Below are 18,703 nucleotides of genomic sequence, written 5' to 3'. Positions count from 1 at the left end.
AAGGAGGGGGGAGACGGGGGAGTGAAGGAGGGGGGAGACGGGGGAGTGAAGGAGGGGGGAGACGGGGGAGTGAAGGAGGGGGGAGACGGGGGAGTGAAGGAGGGGGGAGACGGGGGAGTGAAGGAGGGGGGAGACGGGGGAGTGAAGGAGGGGGGAGACGGGGGAGTGAAGGAGGGGGGAGACGGGGGAGTGAAGGAGGGGGGAGACGGGGGAGTGAAGGAGGGGGGAGACGGGGGAGTGAAGGAGGGGGGAGACGGGGGAGTGAAGGAGGGGGGAGACGGGGGAGTGAAGGAGGGGGGAGACGGGGGAGTGAAGGAGGGGGGAGACGGGGGAGTGAAGGAGGGGGGAGACGGGGGAGTGAAGGAGGGGGGAGACGGGGGAGTGAAGGAGGGGGGAGATGGGAGTGAAGTATGGGGGGGGTGTAGGACATGACAATGGGACATGCTGAACAACTGGAGCGTTGTCCCCCCTCCCACCCCCAACAATCTCCTACCCCCAAATTTTCATCCCGAGGTCTCATAAAGTCTGAGGCATTAAAATGGGGGGATCACAGTGGGAAGAATTTTGGGAAGCACTGGGCTAATGCATCGAAACAACAACCTATTTTAAGGGAACACACCCAACCACTTAGACAAGCATCCTCCTTGTAGGCACAATGATTGGGAGATGGGTTAGAATTGTCACTGCCGTTACACCAGTCAGGTTTTTATTGGAAGGACACGGAGTTAGTCAGCTCTTTGATGGACAGAGATTAGTCTTGTGAATATTAACTGTAAATGTAGTGAGTAACACACAGTATTGGAGGAAACTGATCTGGTTTTTACCTGACGTAATGTCAACTTTACATGACTGTTCAATGTACCTCGATGGATTTTTATGAATAAAGTATATTTTGGGAGAAAAAAAGAGACTTGTCTTCAACTGTCTCACCATCTGACCACGCCTCCCCGAATCCCGTCTGATCAAGCTCAGAGAGTCAAGCTGCCTGTTATATTGAGCTACCAGTATGTTCCTCAGCTCTGGAACAAACACTTCATTTAAATGTTTGTAAAATAGTAATTCAGCAGCACAGAAATTTGGGTATTGCTGATAAAAGAGACATGTTGTTGAAGCTTTTTGTCTTGCACTTATCAAGACATTTCACAAGAATACCAATTGTCAAGGGAACAACAATTTATACTGCATGAGAAGAGAATGCTGATTTGTAGCAGCATTGCCATGGAGAATGCACCAGGGAATAGTTAACATTCAAGCTTTTGTTCAAATTCAAACCAGGCAGGTCGACTCTGATTGGTCAAGGCATTGCCATGGGGAATGATCCAGGGAATGGGTGTCCCCCAAGGTTTTGTTTAGTTGAAAAAGGCGTAGTGCGTGGACATGCTACTTCTTTCTGCACAGGAGGGGGCCCTGTATACAAACATGTGTGATGCCTAGCATGCGTAAATGAGCCACACTGCAAGCGGACAGCACTTGCCAAACAATCCTGATTGTGCTAAGAATTACACTGCAAACCAATTTAAGATTATCAGTCAGGATCTGCTTTATTTAGTCCAGCTGTGAAATTAATAACCATGATGAACACCTAGCTGTCCCCAGGGCTTGAAGCTAACTAGCTGCTGAAGTTTTGAAATTGTAGCTTTTCTATATTCCGTTGGCAATGAGGTCTGGGATGTGGGCGAGAGAGAGAGATAGCCCTATGCCATGTTCTGGGACATGACGGGAGATTTCTCTCCCAATTACACAAAGATTAATCTTGGTGTGTCCCATACCTGCAGAAGGTGGATTCTAAGAGGAGGTAGCTGAGAGCTGGTTGGTTGAGGTATAATTTGGGAGGAGCGGGGTGTTTCATTAACAGACCTGGGGGTATACAAAAGTTGGATGAGTCACCGTTACTTCACTGCCATGTGGCCTCTGGTGAGTATATCTGTGTGTGTGTAAAGTTTGTAAAGCAACATTCGTGCCACTCAAGTGCCATGCAATAACCATCTCCAAGAAGGGAGAAGCCAACCATCTCCCGTTGATTTTCAACAGCATTACCATATAAATACTGTGGCTATAGGAGCAGGTCAGAGGCTGGGAATCCTGCAATGAGCAACTCACCTCCTGACTCCCCAAAGCCTGTCCACCATCTACAAGGCACAAGTCAGGAGTGTGATGGAATACTCCCCACTTGCCTGGGTGAGTGCAGCTCCCACAACGCTCAAGAAGGTTGACACCGTCCAGGACAAAGCAGCCCACTTGATTGGCACCACATTTACAAACATTCACCACCCCCCCACCCCACAGAGGCAGCAGTGAGTACCATCTATAAGATGCACTGCAGCAACTTACCAAAGCTCCTTCGACAGCACCTTCCAAACCCACGACCCCTGCCATCTAGAAAGACAAGGGCAGCAGATAGATGGGAACACCACCACCTGGAAGTTCCCCTCCAAATCACTCACGATCCTGACTTGGAAATATATCACCATTCCTTCACTGTTGCTGAGTCAAAATCCAGGAACTCCCTCTCTAACAGCACTGTGGGTGTACCTACAAAGCATGGACTGCAGCGGTTCAAGAAGGCAGCTCACCACCATCTTCTCAAGGGCAACTAGGGAAGGGCAATAAATGTTGGCCTAGCCAGCGAAGCCCAAATCCCCTGAATGAATTTAAAAAAACAGTGCATAATCGCCAAATGATTTCATTTTATATTTAATGTGATCTGACTGTGGTAGCAGCAGCACCCTTGCAGTAGGTTGCACTCAAACCCTGCTACAGGAGCATATGTGCCTGAATAACCCCAGGGCTAAATTATGATAACAGTTTGAACGCTGTCCTTGAGGTGGCTGAGGGAAAGAGATAGTTGCCCACGTCCTTATGGACTGTGCCTTTGTGAAAAAGGTCTGGAGAGAGATGCGGTGGCTTTTGTCAAGGTTCATCCCGAGCAGCTCTGAGACACAGGACTCTGTGCTCCATGGGCTGTTGCCAGGGACGTACACCAAGATAAACATCAACCCGCGGCTGGAGGATCATCAACTCGGTGAAAGATGCTCTTCGGTCTGCCCGAAACTTGTTGGTCTTCTAGTGCGAAGAGTTGTCCACGATGGACTGGCATGTTCCAAGGTCCAGGACTACGTGCTGAGGGAGATACTAAAGCTTGGAACAGCCGCCGGAAAGGCTCAAAAGGGGAAAGGACACCGTCTTAAGGCCCCCCCAGTCACATTGTAGTCCCGCTTTTGGGAAACAGTGTAAAATGCCTCAGGCTGCATGCTTGACAATGGAACATGCATTGTAAACATAACCTGTAATTGTAAGTGTAGGGAGGCACTGCAGAGTTCCACATATGGTATTGAAAGAAATTGAACTGTGTTGCACTTTATGTAATGTCAAATTTGAACTGTTGTGTAAAGCTCTTTCACAAATTTTATGATTAAAGTATATTTTGCTTTGCTTGCATTTCATTCCTTACGGAAGGTTATGGGGAAGGGGTGGGGCTGAACCATGGCATTTAAAACAATAAAGGAATTTATTTAATAGAGTTGATACAGAGGAAGTCTCTCCTTTGTTTACAGAATCCACAGCAAGAGTGAAGGGGGGGGGGGACATAAAATCTAGCCTGAAACTCCAGTGGATTACCAGGGAGTGCTGCGCACTCAGAGGTGCGTCTTCCAGTTGAGGCATTAAACCAAGGAGGGGAGTGGGACTAATTGGTAACTAATTGAGGTCTCTCAGGCAAGCATCAAAATAAACCCACAGCACTATTTCGAAGGAGAGTAGAGGATTTAACCAACATCACTAAAATCCAATAACTTGATCATTATCGCATTGCTGTTTCTGCGACCTTGCTGCGTGCAGGTTGGCTGCCACTTTTCCTAACATGATGACAGTGCCGACGCTGCAAAGGTACTTCATTCGCTGGGAAATTAGCTTTGTGACATCCTGCGGGCACTAAAGGCATTGGAAAACCTGCCCTGAGCTTCATCACATAATTGAATTCCGTCATTCCTGGTACCGTTCCAGTAAATCGCTAATGCATCCTCTCTGACACCTTAAGTGCAGAGCCCCAAATTGAACACAATACTCTACAAACAGTGGCCGAACCGGTGATTTGAAGGTGTGCCACAACTTTCTTGGCTTTTCACTCTAGGCTTCTATTGATAAAAGTGAGGACAGAGCTTCATCAACCTGTCTTGCCACCTTCAAAGGCCTGCAGGTGACAATCATTTCCCTGGCACGAGGCAGTTGAAGGCAGGGCCACCAGCGATGGAGCGTGGAAAATCAGTGATACAAGAGACCAGAATTGGAGGAGCACAGTAATCTTGGTGGAGGGGAGGGGGTTGAAGGAGGTTACAGAGGTAGAGAGGAGTGACGCCATGGAGGAATTCGAAAACAAGAATGAGCAGGTTAAAATCACGGTGCTGCTCAACCGGGAGACAAGGTAGGTCAGCGAGCGCAGGCGTGATGGGTGAACTGGACTTGGTGTGTGTTGGATCCTGTACCCTGTTTTGTTAGGACTTAAGGATCCGGGTTGCACGCTTGTTTCCAGCTGACCGAGTTGGTACCATAGACAGAGAAGATTAGTAGATCATTCTTAGAAGAAACACATTCTGTTTATTTACAAAAGGAACTCAGCAGCTACTCTTGTGTGTAGTCAAAACTCTGTCTCTACACTTCAGGCTCTAACTTCAGACTGCTGACTACAGAGGTAGCCTGCACTACTCTGCTATTGGATACCAAGATCATGTGATCTTCCATTACAACATTCTTCTCAAAGGTATATTACACATCAGATTACTACATTCCTCCCCTTCTACTCTGGAATACATTTTGCAATTTTTCTCAAAATATCAAATGTTTCATACAGCTAAGTAATTTACAAAGTCATTCTTTCTGGGGGTTTCCTTATGTCTCAGTCTACAAGTTCTGGTGTTTTAACTGGAATCTCCTTCACTGGAGTCGCCTGAGCATCAGGCTCTTGGGTAGGTACTTGCAAATCTGTTTCCTCGACTCTTTCAGGTACAGTCAACCCTTCAGATGCATCTATACTCAGCTGAGTTCTTTCAGCAGGAGACGTTGACTCAAACAAACGCTGGTGGAATCATTTCTGGGTATTTTGTTTCTCCTCTTCTTATATGATCCACGTGTCTCTGTTTGACTCGATCTTCCACTTTCACGTGGTAGGAAAGAGATCCAGTTACTGCACTTATTTCACATATACCTTCTCTCCTACTTTAAACGTCCTGTCATGACTGCCAGTCATGTCCAGTTTCTGACTTCCCTGACTCCTTTCCGCTTTCTCCCCCCGGTTTGGCATAATTAGGCTCAATCTCGATCGGAGATCGACAATTCCGCAGGTGTGACACCTTTTGTTGTATGAAGGGTGGTCCAATAATGGAAAAGAAAAACATGCTAGTTTAGTCACTTTAGAATGTCCAGGCAATTTCTTCATACCAGACTTGAACATCTGAACTGCTCTCTCAGCCAGTCCATTTGAAGAAGGGTGGCATGGTGAAGTTTTTACATGAGTAATACCGTTGAGGCTGATAAATTGGTGAAACTCAGCACTCGTAAATACTGTTCCATTGTCTGATACAGCCACTTCTGATAGTCCATTAATTGCAAAACTTTGACGTAGCTTATCAATTGTAGCAGAAGATGTCAGCGACTTCACTTCATATATGTCCATCCATTCTGAGTGAGCATCGACAAGAAGTAGAAACATTGTTCCCATTAAAGGTCCCACATAGCTGATGTGTAATCGCACCCATGGCCTTCCTGGCCACTCCCAAGGGTGTAACAGAACTGTTGAAGGTAACTTTTGCACTCGCTGACACGGCACACAACTTCTCACTAAGTTCTCAATTTCTCCATCCATCCCAGGCCACCATAGATAGCTGCGTGCTATGGCCTTCATTCGGGAAATTCCTGGATGTGCGCTATGATGTCCAGACAACAATGGCTTTTGTCCTTTTGGAGGAATAATCACTGTGCTCCCCTCATAAGATACCATGCTGGCTGGTTATTTCATATTGTCTCTGAAAATACCGTTTCATTTCATCAGATTCCTGTTCTTGTGACCAACCGTGAAGAACTTGTTCGTGTACTTTGGATATGACTGGGTCCCGACTTGCTGAACATCTAATCTGTCTAGCACATATTGGTGATGAATCCAGGAAGTCCAATAATAAAACTAATTATTGAGGAATTGGAACATTCTCATCATTCACTTGCAAGGGCAAATGACTAAGTGCATCAGCGTTTGCAATTTGACTTCTGGACCTATGAATGAAAGTATATTCATACGCTGCCAAGATCAGCGCCCATCTCTGTATTCTTGCTGAGGCCTTGTCTTCGCTGAATAATCTCAGCAATGACTTGTGGTCCGAAACGATAGTAAAATGACAACCGTGTACGTACTGGTGAAATTTCTTAACACCAAAGATGATTGACAGGCCTTTTTCTATCTGTGTGTACCCTTTTCCACTGTACTGACTGTTCTCGATACATATCCTATAGGCCACTCTGATCCATCATCCATTCGATGGGAGAGCACTGCTCCCACTCCATAGGGAGATGCATCACATGTCAACACCAAATCTTTCTTCGGGTCAAAATGTACTAGTAGGGTAGATGATTGCAACAACTGTTTCACTTTTGTGAAAGCTTATTCCTGTGGTGTTTGCCAAGACCATCATTGGCTTTTCTTGAGTAAGTAATACAAGGTGCCAGTTCAGTCAACAAATTAAGCAAGAAGCATCCATAGCAATTGATCATCCCCAGGAATGATTTGAGTTCTGTTGTATTCTTAGGCGCTGGTACCTCTCTAATGGCTTTCACTTTTTCCTCAACTGGGTGCAGTCCTTGTGACCTAGGTAGGTTACCTCTTTTGCTTGGAATGTGCACTTTCCTTTTTTCAAACGCACTCCCACCTGCGAAAAATATCTTAAAACTTCTTACAAACTGACCAAATGTTCCTTTTCAGTGAGTCCTGTCAACAGAATGTCCTCTAAATAAACTACAACATGGGGCAGTCCCTGCAGTAAACTCTCCATTGTTCTTTGGAATATGGCTCAAGCCAAAAGGTAGCAGCTTGCACATGAACAGGAGAGAGAGCACATCCAGAGTGGGGCACAGCCAGAGTGGGTATTCAGAATTTGGTGCAAAGCGGGAATTCAGTGCATAGGGGATGAAGTGCTCTTTGCATTTTTTCCTTGCTATCCAACTTCTTAAATCTTCAAAGTGTGCTGCAACAGGAGAGGCTACAAGGGAAAGGAATCACTGGTAAGTAGTGGATAAGGTATTTACTACTTTAATCGCTTATAGTTTAAGGTCTTTTTGTGGTTTACAGTTTGTATATTCTACAGTAATGAGGATCAGGAAAGAAGGGCCCTAGATTAATTGACTTAAAAGGTTTCATTTAAAGGGATAAGTCATGGCAGGAGCACTCAAAGCCGTGGTGTGCTCCTCGTGCTCCATGTGGGAAGCCGGGGACATTTCCAGTGCCCGGGACCAGCATGTGTGCAGGAAGTGTGTCCAGCTGCAGCTCCTGGAAGCTCGGGTTTCAGAGCTGGAATGGCGGCTGGGGTCACTGTGGAGCATCCGCGAGTCTGAGAGCATTGTGAATCACACGTTTAATGGAGAGGTGGTCACACCGCAGATGAAGGGACTTGAGGAAGGAAGGGAATGGGTGACCACCAGGCAGTCCAAGAGAAACAGGCAGGTAGTCCCCTGGGGTCCCGCTCGCAAATCGGTATTCCATTTTGGAGACTGATGAGGGCGCTGGTTCCCCCAGGGTGTGCGGACAGAGCCAAGCTTCTGGCACCACAAGCAGCCTGTCTGTACAGGAGGGGAGGAAGAGCAATACTAATAGGGGATTCTATAGTCAGGGAAACAGATAGGCGCTACTGTGGCCATCAACGTGACTCCAGAATGGTATGTTGCCTCCCTGGTGCCAGGGTCCGGGATGTCACTGAACGGCTGCAGGGCATCCTGAAGGGGGAGGGTGATAAGGCAGAGGTCATGGTACATGTTGGTACCAATGACATAGGTAAAAAGAGGGATGAGGTCTTGCATCAAGATTTCAGTGAGTTAGGCAGTAGACTAAAAAGCAAGACCTCTCGGGTTGTAATCTCTGGATTACTCCCAGTGCCACGTGCTAGCGAACACAGAAATAGGAGAATAGCGCAGATGAATACGTGGCTTAAGAGTTGGTGCAGGAGGGAGGGTTTTAGATTCCTGGATCACTGGGACCATTTCTGGGGAAGGTGGGACCTGTACAAGCAGGACAGTCTACAGCTGAAACAGAGCGGGACTAACATCCTTGCAGGCGGGTTGCTAGTGCTGTTGGGAGTAGTTTAAACTAATTCGGCAGGGGGAGGGGACACAGAATATTAGCAGAATAGGGACACATCATAATACAGTAAAACAATCAAGTCAGAGGGAGTACAGCTGCAATAAGCTTCAAGGGAGTAAGGCAAGGCTGGATGGCCTCTACTTTAATGCCAGGAGTATTACAGTTAAAATTGATGAGTTAAGGGTGAGGATTGACAAGTGGAATTGTGATATAGTAGTCATCACTGAGACGTGGTTGAGGGAAGGGCAGGATTGGCAGCTCAACATTCCGGGATATAGAATCTTCAGGTGAGACAGGGGAGGGGGTAAAAGAGGAGGAGGCATTGCATTATTAGTTAAGGAGTCAGTTACTGCAGTAAGGAGAGATGATATCTTGGAGGGGGCATTGAATGAAGTTTTGTGGGTAGAGCTTAGAAATAAAAAAGGGGCAACCACATTATTAAGTGTTTATTATAGACCCCCAGATAGCCAGCGGGAAATTGAGGAGCAAATTTGTGCATAATTTGTGGAGATGTGTAAAAACAATAACAATAGGGTAATTATATTAGGTGATTTCAACCTTCCCAACAGTAATTGGGATAGACATAGTGTTAAGGGCTTGGATGGAGTGATTTCTTGAAATGTGTACAGGAGAACGTTTTAGATCAATATGTAGAGGGTCCAACAAGGGACGGTGCATTGCTGGACCTAATTCTGGGGAATGAAGCCGGACAGGTGGTTGAGGTGGTGGTGGGTGAGCATTTTAGTGATAGCGACCACAACATGGTACAGTTTAAGTTTGTTATGGACAAAGAAATCGACAAGTTGCAAAAAAATGTTTTGGATTGGGGGAGAGTGGATTTTAGTAAAATAAGGCAGGGTCTGGCCAAGGTAGACTGGGAACAGTTACTTGTGGGGAAATCTACAGAGGAACAGTGGGGGGTGTTCAAAAAGGAAATGGGGAGGGTACAGGCTCAACATGTTCCCTCTAGGGTGATAGGAAGGAGTAACAAGCCCAGAGAACCATGGATGACCAGAGATATTCAGGTTACGATGAGAAGGAAAAGAGAGGCTTTTAGTAAGTACAAGGGAAGCAAATCAGCAGAGGCGTTAGTGGAGTACAGACAGTGCAGGGTGGAGCTTAAGAAAGCAATTAGGAGAGCAAAGAGGGGATATGAGAAAGCTCTGGCTGGTAAAAGTAGGGAAAATCCCAAGATATTCTATAAGTATATCAATGGGAAGAGGATAACCAGGGAAAGAGTAAGGCCCATAAGGGACCAAGGTGGCAATCTATGGGTGGAGCCAGAGGACATCACTAGAGTATTGAATGAATACTTCACGTCCGTCTTCACCCAAGGGAATGAGGATGAAGGTATCGAACTTGGGGAGAGAGACTGCGAGGTTCTTAAGCAAATTGATATAGGGAGTGATAAGGTATTGGAAGTGTTGGCAGGCTTAAAAGTGGACAAATCTCCAGGTCCCAATGATTTGTGTCCCAGACTGATGAGGGAGGCAAGGGAGGAGATCGCAGGAGCTCTGACCCGAATTTTTAATTCCTCTCTGGCCACGGGGGAGGTGCCAGAGGACTGGAGAACAGCTAATGTGGTTCCGCTATTTAAGAAGGGTTGTAGCGATAAGCCAGGGAACTACAGGCCAGTGAGTCTCACGTCAGTGGTAGGGAAACTATTGGAGAAAGTTCTGAAGGAGAGTATCTATCTCCACTTGGAGAGGCAAGGTTTGATCAGGGATAGTCAGCTTGGCTTCGTCAGAGGGAGGTCATGCCTAACAAATTTGATTGAATCTTTTCAATCAAGGAGGTGACCAGGTGTGTAGATGAGGGTAGTGCAGTTAATGTAGTTTATATGGATTTCAGCAAAGCCTTTGACAAGGTCCCACATGGGAGACTTATAAAGAAGGCAAATGCACATGGGATATAGGGTAATTTCATAAGCTGGATTCAAAATTGGCTTAGTTGTAGGAGACAGAGGGTGATGACAGAAGGATGTTTTAGTGACTGGAAGCCAGTGTCCAGTGGCGTACCACAGGGATCTGTGCTCGGTCTCCTATTATTTGTCATTTATATAAACGACATAGATAACTATGTAGGGGGTAGGATTAGTCAATTTGCAGATGACACAAAGATTGGCCTGGTGGTTAACAGTGAGGTTGAGTGTCTTGGGCTACAGGAAGATATAGATGGGATGGTGAAATGAGCAGATAAGTGGCAGATGGAATTTAACCCTGAAAAGTGTGAGGTGATACACTTTGGAAGGAGTAATTTGACAAGGAAGTATTCAATGAACGGCATGGCACTAGGAAGTTCTGAGGAACAAAGGGACCTTGGCGTGTGTGTCCATAGATCTCTGAAGGCAGAGGGGCATGTTATTGAGGTGGTGAAAAAGGCATATGGGACACTTGCCTTTATCAATCGAGGCATAGATCACAAAAGTAGGGAGGTCATGTTGGTGTTGCATAGAACCTTGGTGAGGCCACAGCTGGAGTACTGTGTGCAGTTCTGGTCACCACATTATAGGAAGGATGTGATTGCACTGGAGGGGGTGCAGAGGAGATTCACTAGGATGTTGCCTGTGATGAAACATTTAAGTTATGAAGAGAGGTTGGATAGACTTGGGTTGTTTTCGTTGGAGCAGAGAAGACTGAGGGGCGACCTGATCAAGGTGTACACGATTATGAGGGGCATGGACAGGGTGGATAGGGAGCAGCTGTTCCCCTTAGTTGAAGGGTCAGTCACAAGGGGGTATAAGTTCAAGGTGAGGGGCAGGAGGTTTAGGGGGGATGTGAGGAAAAACTTTTCTACCCAGTGACGATCTGGAATGCACTGCCTGGGAGGGTGGTGGAGGCGGCTTGCCTCACATCCATTAAAAAGTACCTGGATGAGCCCTTGGCACGTCATAATATTCAAGGCTATGGGCCAAGTGCTGGTAAATGGGATTAGGTAGGTAGGTCAGGTGTTTCTCACATGTCGGTGCAGACTCGATGGGCTGAAGGGCCTCTTCTGCACTATGATTCTATGATTCTGTAAACAGGTATATTGGTACAACCCTTTGTGTGTATTAATTGTGACAAACTTCTGGGACGCCTTCTCTAATTCCAATTGTTGATAAGCATGACTCATATCAAGCCTCGTGTAGGCAGTTCCGCCTGCCAGTTTAGTGCACAAGTCTTCAATTTTTAGTATGGGGTGTCTATCCAACTTAGCCACTTTATTGACTGTTGATTTGTAGCCTCCACAAATTCGAACGCTTTGGTCAGGTTTGAGAAAAGGTACAATTGATGCTGCCCACTCTGAAAACTGCACTGATTGTATCACTCCCATTTTTTTCTAATCTGTCCTGTTCGGCATCTACCTTTTCCCTCATTGCATAAGGTACTCGTCTTGCCTTCATGAATCTGGGTGTTACCTATGGATCCACATGAATTTTTTGCTTTTAGCCCCTCAACCTTTCCAAGTTCGTCCTTGAAGACTGAGGCATATTTTTGTAGTAGCTCTGATAGCCCATTAGTTCTCCGTTGGAAGATTTCAGCCCATTCCAATTTAATTTCTTTCAGCCAGTTTCATCCAAGTGGCTCGGTCCCGCGCCTGCTACCACCATCAAGGGTAATTTCACTGTTTGACCTCTAGAGTAATGTGACTTTACTTATGCCCTTGACTTGTGTGTCTTCTCCCCTGTAAGTTTTCAATTTGGCATCAGTTTTTTCCAAATTTAGTTTCAGGTATTTAAATGTATGCTCACCTATCACCATTGTGGAAGATCCAGTATCCAACTCCATTCTGATAGGCCTCTCATTCACCTCTATTCTTCCTGCCTTTAAACTATACAATGAATAAAGATCTGAATCTATTTCTTCAGGCTTTTCAATGCTGTAGATCGCTTTGGGTTTTTGCTTTTGTTTGAAAGTCTGCCAGATTCTAACTTTACAATGCCTCATGTTCCGATGACAGAACAGACATTCGATTTTTTTTAAACTCGAGAAGCGGGAAACAGCCCCCAGTAGCCGAAGGATAAAGAAAAATAAATTAGCAGCAAAATCGAAGAATAATTTTAATAGAGGTAGAAACAATCAGTCTTTTAGCGATTGGCAGTTTAAAATATTCGAATGCTATATTATCATAGAAATGGACATATGATGAGGCAATGCAAGGAAAGACTCAAACAAGCTTGTAAACAAAAGAAGAAACCCAATGAAATCTACAACGCAGGACAGCCTGAAACAACAAATTCTGATATTTACTCATTGTTCAACCTGGAAGTTGGAAAAACAAAACCAAGATTTGTCACAGTGAAAGTAAATGGCAAACCCATTAGAAAGGAAGTGGACATGGGAGCTTACACTACAGTAATTGGGGAACATACCTTCGGATATTTGAATAATGGTGAACATCAATAACATTTAGAAGAAACAGCTGCCAAGTTAAAAACATATACGGGTGAAGGCATTCAAGTAAAAGGCATAAGCAGAGTAACTGTCCATTATGGAAGCCAATCAGTAAAGCTACCAGTGTTAATATTGAGAGGCAGAGGGCCAAGCCTTCTAGGGTGAAATTGGCTAAGGGAAATCAACCTTGATTAGCTCCTGAGATCCCAAAAGGAAGCTGGAAGCATTCCTGTTTTGAAAAAGGAATATGTAAGGACCTGACAACCTGAAGAAATGCAGGCTGTCTTAAACCAAAACCTGGAAGATCAGCAGAAGGAACTCAAAGAGATCCTACTTGATGACAGTTTGAGACGAGGTGAACAACCTTCGCAGGGAAAAAGAAAACCTTCACATACTGCAAAATCCTCTCAGGTCAAAGTTTGTACCTCTGGAAAAGTATGAAGAGAAACAGAAAGAATTCAGCATCTCTCTGAACAAACTGAAGAATGAGTTGGCAGAGAAGACTCAACAATGTTCAATTTTCCAGGAGGCAGCAAACAAATACAAAAAAGAGATGGAAGAGCTGAAGAATCAGCTACATGAAGCCAAAGAGGCTTTGGAAGCAAAAGTCGCAGAATTTTCCAAGAAGCAGACAGATGATGAAATTTTGGGAGACTCAACCTCTGAGCTCAGACAAGTTGAGCTTGCATCTGAGAGAAGTCTGGCCAGCAGTAAAGTCAATAAGAAGGCCGAGATTAAAGTCTTCGCAATAAAGAAGAAAGCCCGTACAAAGAAGATACAGAAATACCAGTAGGACTTTAATCCTGGCAGCAAACGAATACACTTTCGTACATAGGCCTGGCAATCAAATCGCAAACGCCGATGCCCTTAGTCGTTTGCCTTTACAAGAAAATGATGAGCATGTCCCAGTTCCACAGAAACTTGTTTTAATGTTAAATTTCTCAGATTCCTCACGGTATGTGCTCAACAGATCAGAGACTGGACAAGTTGGGACCCAGTCCTATCTCAGGTACGAGAACAAGTGCTACATGGTTGGTCACAGGAGCCCGTATCTGACGAATTGAAACAGAAGACATGAAATAACCAGCCAGGATGGCATCTTATTGTGGGGAGCACGAGTGATTGTTCCTCCAAAGGGAAGGGACCCACATTTAATTGAACTAAACAACGCCATACAGGAATTTCCCCGAATGAAGACCATAGCACGCAGCTATCTATGGTGGCCTGGGATGGATGGCGAAATAGAGAGTTTAGTAAAGCACTGTGTGCAATGTCAGCAAATGCAAAAGTTGCCAGTGACAGCTCCATTACACCCATGGAAGTGGCCGGATAGACCCTGGGTGCGGTTGCACATTGATTACGTTCGGCCTTTCCTGGGAACAATGTTTCTGCTCATTGTTGATGCCCATTCGAAATGTTTGGACGTATATAAGGTGAAGTCCCCAACATCAGCAACTACAGTTGAGAAACTACCTCAGAATTTTGCCATTCATGGACTACCAGAAGTAGTTGTCTCCAACAACGGCACAGCATTTGCGAGTGCTGAGTTTCAACAGTTTATCAGCCTCAACGGTGTCACTCATGTGAAAACTGCACCGTACCACCCTTCCTCAAATGGATTGCCAAAAGGGCAGCTCAAACATTCAAGGCAGGCATGAGAAAGCTAACTGGCGATTCCTTGGCAACCAAACTAGCACACATTACTTTTTCACGATAGGGCTACCCCTCACACAACAACAGGTGTCACACCTGCAGAGTTATTGTTGAAACGCCATCTCAGGATGAGATTGAGCTTAATAATGCTGAATGTAGAGGGGAAGGTGGAAAGGAGCCAGGGAAGCCAGAAAACTAAGCATGAGTGGCATAGTCACGAGAGGAAATTTACCAGAGGAGAGCTGGCATATGTGAAAAATTTCAGGGAAGGACTGAAGTGGTTACTGGGTGAAATAAGTGCGGTGATTGGACTTCTATCTTACCAAGTGGAGGTGGAAGGCCGGATCACCTGTAAACATTTGGACCATTTAAGGAAGAGAGAGAGACAAATCACCAAGATTTGGTTCCATCAGTGATCATGACCGGGTCTGAGTTTCCTGTGGAGAATATGATCTGATAGAAATTACAGAGATGTGGCTGCAGGGTGACAAAGACTGCGTCCCTAATATTGAAGGGTACATGACATTCAGGAAGAATAGGAAGCTAGGTAAAGGTGGAGGGGTAGCACTGTTAATCAGAGAGGGCATTGGTGCAATAGTTAGAGATTATCTTGATTCAGGAGATCAGGATGTAGAATCAGTTTGGGTGGAGATGAGGAATAGTAGGGGAAATAAGTCATTAGTGGGAGTGGTCTACAGGCCCCCTAACACTAGCCACAGTGCAGGACAAAGTATTCAAGAGAAAATATTGTGTGCTTGTGATTAAGGGATGGCAATAATCATGGGTGATTTTAATCTACACACAAACTGGAAAAATCAGATTGGCAGTTGTAGCCTGGGCGAGGAGTCCTTAGAATGCTTTCAACATAGTTTCTCAGAGCAGCATGTTCTGGAACCAACCAGAGAGCAGGTTATATTAGACTTGGCATTTTGTAATGTGACAGGATTAATTAATGACCTCAGAGGAAAGGCACCCCTAAGTAGGAGTGACCATAATATATTGAATTTTACATCCAGTTTGAGAGGGAGAAGAGTGGGTCTAAGACTAGTATCTTAAACTTGAATAAGGGCAACTATGTGGGGATAAAAGCTGAGCTAGCAGAAGTGAACTGTGAAATTAGACTAGAGGATAGATCAATAGAAAGGAGTGGCAGATATTTAAGGGATATTTCAGGGTATTCAGAATAAATACATTCCTATTATAAAGAAAAATTCTAAGGAGAGGACCCACCATCCATGGTTAACGAAAGATGTTAAGGAAAGCATCAAACTTAAGGAAAAAGCATACAACTCAGCAAAGATGAGTAGCAAGAAAGATGATTGGTCAGAATATAGAAAATGGCAGAGATTGACTAAAAGGTTCACCAGGCTAAAGAAACTAGAGTATCAGAGGAAGCTTGCTAGAAATGTAAAAATGGATAGCAAGAGTTTCTACGGGTATTTAAAAGGAAAAGAGTCCCCATACCCTGGGGTACGTAACACCGTCTGGGTGACGGTGAAGGACAGCGAAGGAGGAGCACCCATGGATCGGGCCTTCTTCATCAAGCAGATCCTGTTGAAGGCGTGTGGATTTGAAGCAGAGGAGATCTTCTCCCTGCAAGACATCCCCAGCGCTGGATATTTTGATGTGACTTTCAAGCGAGTGGCAGCTTGCGTCAAGTTCCTGAAGGTGTTCGAAGAGAAGATAGACCAGCCGGAGATGAAGATCCTGACGGTGGAGCCGCTCTTTGCTCTGCCGTTGCAACGGGACCGTGTGGTGACTGTGCACCTCTACAACCCCTACGTCCCTGTCGCCGATGTGTTCACCTTCCTCGCCAGATATGTCGACAAGGTTGGGAGCTGCACTGAGGTTAGAGACTCCTTTGGGATTTGGACATGCAAACGCCAGGTTAAGGTCACGCTCAAGACCGATGGTAAGGGAGCCATCTTCCACCCTCCTTCCAGCTTCGCTATCGGAGGAAGCTGCGGCTACCTTGTCTATGCTGGGCAGCCCAAACATTGTCACTCATGCGGCAAGCCTGGTCATGTGGCAGCCAACTGCAGCGCCGCCCTCTGCAAGAACTGCAAACAGGAAGGGCACCAGACAAAGGACTGCAAACAGACTAAGTGCTGCAACCTGTGTGGCGAGGCAGGCCACCTCTACAGGACCTGCCTCAAACGCTGCCTCACTTATGCACAGGCAGCCAAAGCCAACGAGGGGGAAGCAGAGGAAATGCTTCGTGTCACTACTACCAAGGATACTTGCAACCCTCCAACCACCAAGGCCCCCAGTGAGAGCAACGGGACAAAAGAGGACACAGAGAGAGACAAGGTGGAGGAAAAGATTGAGGCAGCAGACAGCCAATCAACAGCACTGCCCCCTGAACTTACCTCTCCTCAGGAGAGCGAATCAATGGAGGAGGAAGCAGCGGAAATCAGCAGGGGGAGTGGCAGCTGGTGAAGAGAGCCAAAAGGAAGAAGGGGCTAAGAAGGGACCAAGCCACTACCCAGACAAGTGGCAAGCGGCGTCTCCCATCCGACAAGGATGACAAGGGCAGCTGCTCTTCGGACGAAGATGTGCAAGGGCGGCACCTACAGAAGAAGCGGCAAAGCTCTAGGGAGTTGGAGGGCAAGACTCCCGAGCTCCAGAACATTGGAGACAATGAGGAGACCAGCGCACCCCAACTTTGCCCACAACGCGAAGAGGCCAGCGTACCCCAGCCCCAGGAATCTGGGAGCAGTGACGCACTCAGCACACCCCAGCCCCAGGAATTTGGGAGCGGTGAGGCGCTCAGCGCACCCCAGCTCCGGGAAGCCGGGAGCAGCAACGCCCCAGAGGGGGAGAGGATTGGAGAAGCTTCTCAGCAGAGGACATTTCAAATCCCGTTCTCTACACGAACCCCCAGATGCTACCTGAGTGGAACATCTCCAATGGGGAGGTTCAGGATAGTTTCCTCAGCCCATCCAAAGAGAGGCAATTTGTGAACACTATGGGTATGCAGGAGCAGACCAAAGGTCTGGGACTCTCAGAGACAACAGGTTTGGTAAGAGACTAAATGCTTTAAAATGGGTGTAAAAATTGTATCCATAAATGTGCGTAGCATTAAATCTACTACGTGATGTGTTGCGACCTTGGACTACCTTGCCAAGGTCAAAGCTGACCTGTTGTTTCTGCAGGAGTGTGCGATACCGCACCTCAGCTCCTACAGGCAATGGTCACGATGGTGGTCCCACGGGCCATCGATCTAGTCGGGCGGAAACAACTCTCATTCCTCCGGCCTTGGTATTCTGCTGCAGGGAGGCAACTTCACCATCTCCGAGTTTAAGGAGGTGGTGGGCGGGCGCCTCCTCGTAGCAGACGTAATGTACAAGAATGCTCCACTCCGGTTAATTAACGTGTACGCCCCGGCACAAAAGGGCGAGCGGCTGACGGTTTTTCAGCAGCTCCCACTGCTGCTAGCGACCTCCAGGCCGGTCATTCTGAGCGGTGACTTCAACTGCATCATTGATGCGGCTGGACGATCCGGCAGGACCGACAGCAGATTGGACACTACTTCCAGATCCCTGATGGAAACAGTTAAGGATGCCAAGCTGCACGACGCCTTCAGCAACCCTGCAGACAGAGCGCAGCGTAGATACAGAGATAAAAACAAAAAACTGCGGATGCTGGAAATCCAAAACAAAAACAGAACTACCTGGAAAAACTCAGCAGGTCTGGCAGCATCGGCGGAGAAGAACAAACGTCAACTTTGTTCTTCTCCACCGATGCTGCCAGACCTGCTTAGTTTTTCCAGGTATTTCTGTTTTTGTTTTGCAGCGTAGATACACCTGGTCGTGGCCAGACGGGTCCATCTGTTCCAGGATAGACTTCCTGTTTGTGTCCCGAGCATTCGCAGTCAGGTCCACCGACGTCAAGCTGGTGATCTTCTTTGACCACTGCCTCCTACTGGCTGACTGCCACTTAGAGGAAGACCAGAGGGTGGGCAGGGGGGCATGGAAGCTAAACGTGCAACTGCTGACCCCAGAGAACATTGAGGAGCTCAAGAGGGATTACAAAGGTTGGAGAACCGTGAAACCCTTCTTTGAGTCCCTGACACACTGGTGGGAAGCGATCAAGGGAAACATCAAGAGGTTTTTCAACCTCAAAGGCACCCAGAAAGCTAGAAAGGAACAGAGGGAAATGTCCCGACTCCAGAAAAACATGCAGAATCTGCTCCGGCTGCAGTCGATGGGGGTCGATGTCAAGGAGGAACTCCAAGAGGTGAAGAGCCAGCAAGCCTCGCTCTTTGCCTCAGAGGCCTCCAAGATCATCTTCCGTTCCAGAGTCCGCTCCGTGGAGCAGGATGAGACGTGCTCACGTT

The sequence above is a fragment of the Cetorhinus maximus genome, chromosome 21 (genome assembly GCF_964194155.1).
Source record: "Cetorhinus maximus chromosome 21, sCetMax3.hap1.1, whole genome shotgun sequence".
NCBI lineage: Eukaryota > Metazoa > Chordata > Chondrichthyes > Lamniformes > Cetorhinidae > Cetorhinus > Cetorhinus maximus.
This window is presented reverse-complemented; position numbering follows the sequence as displayed.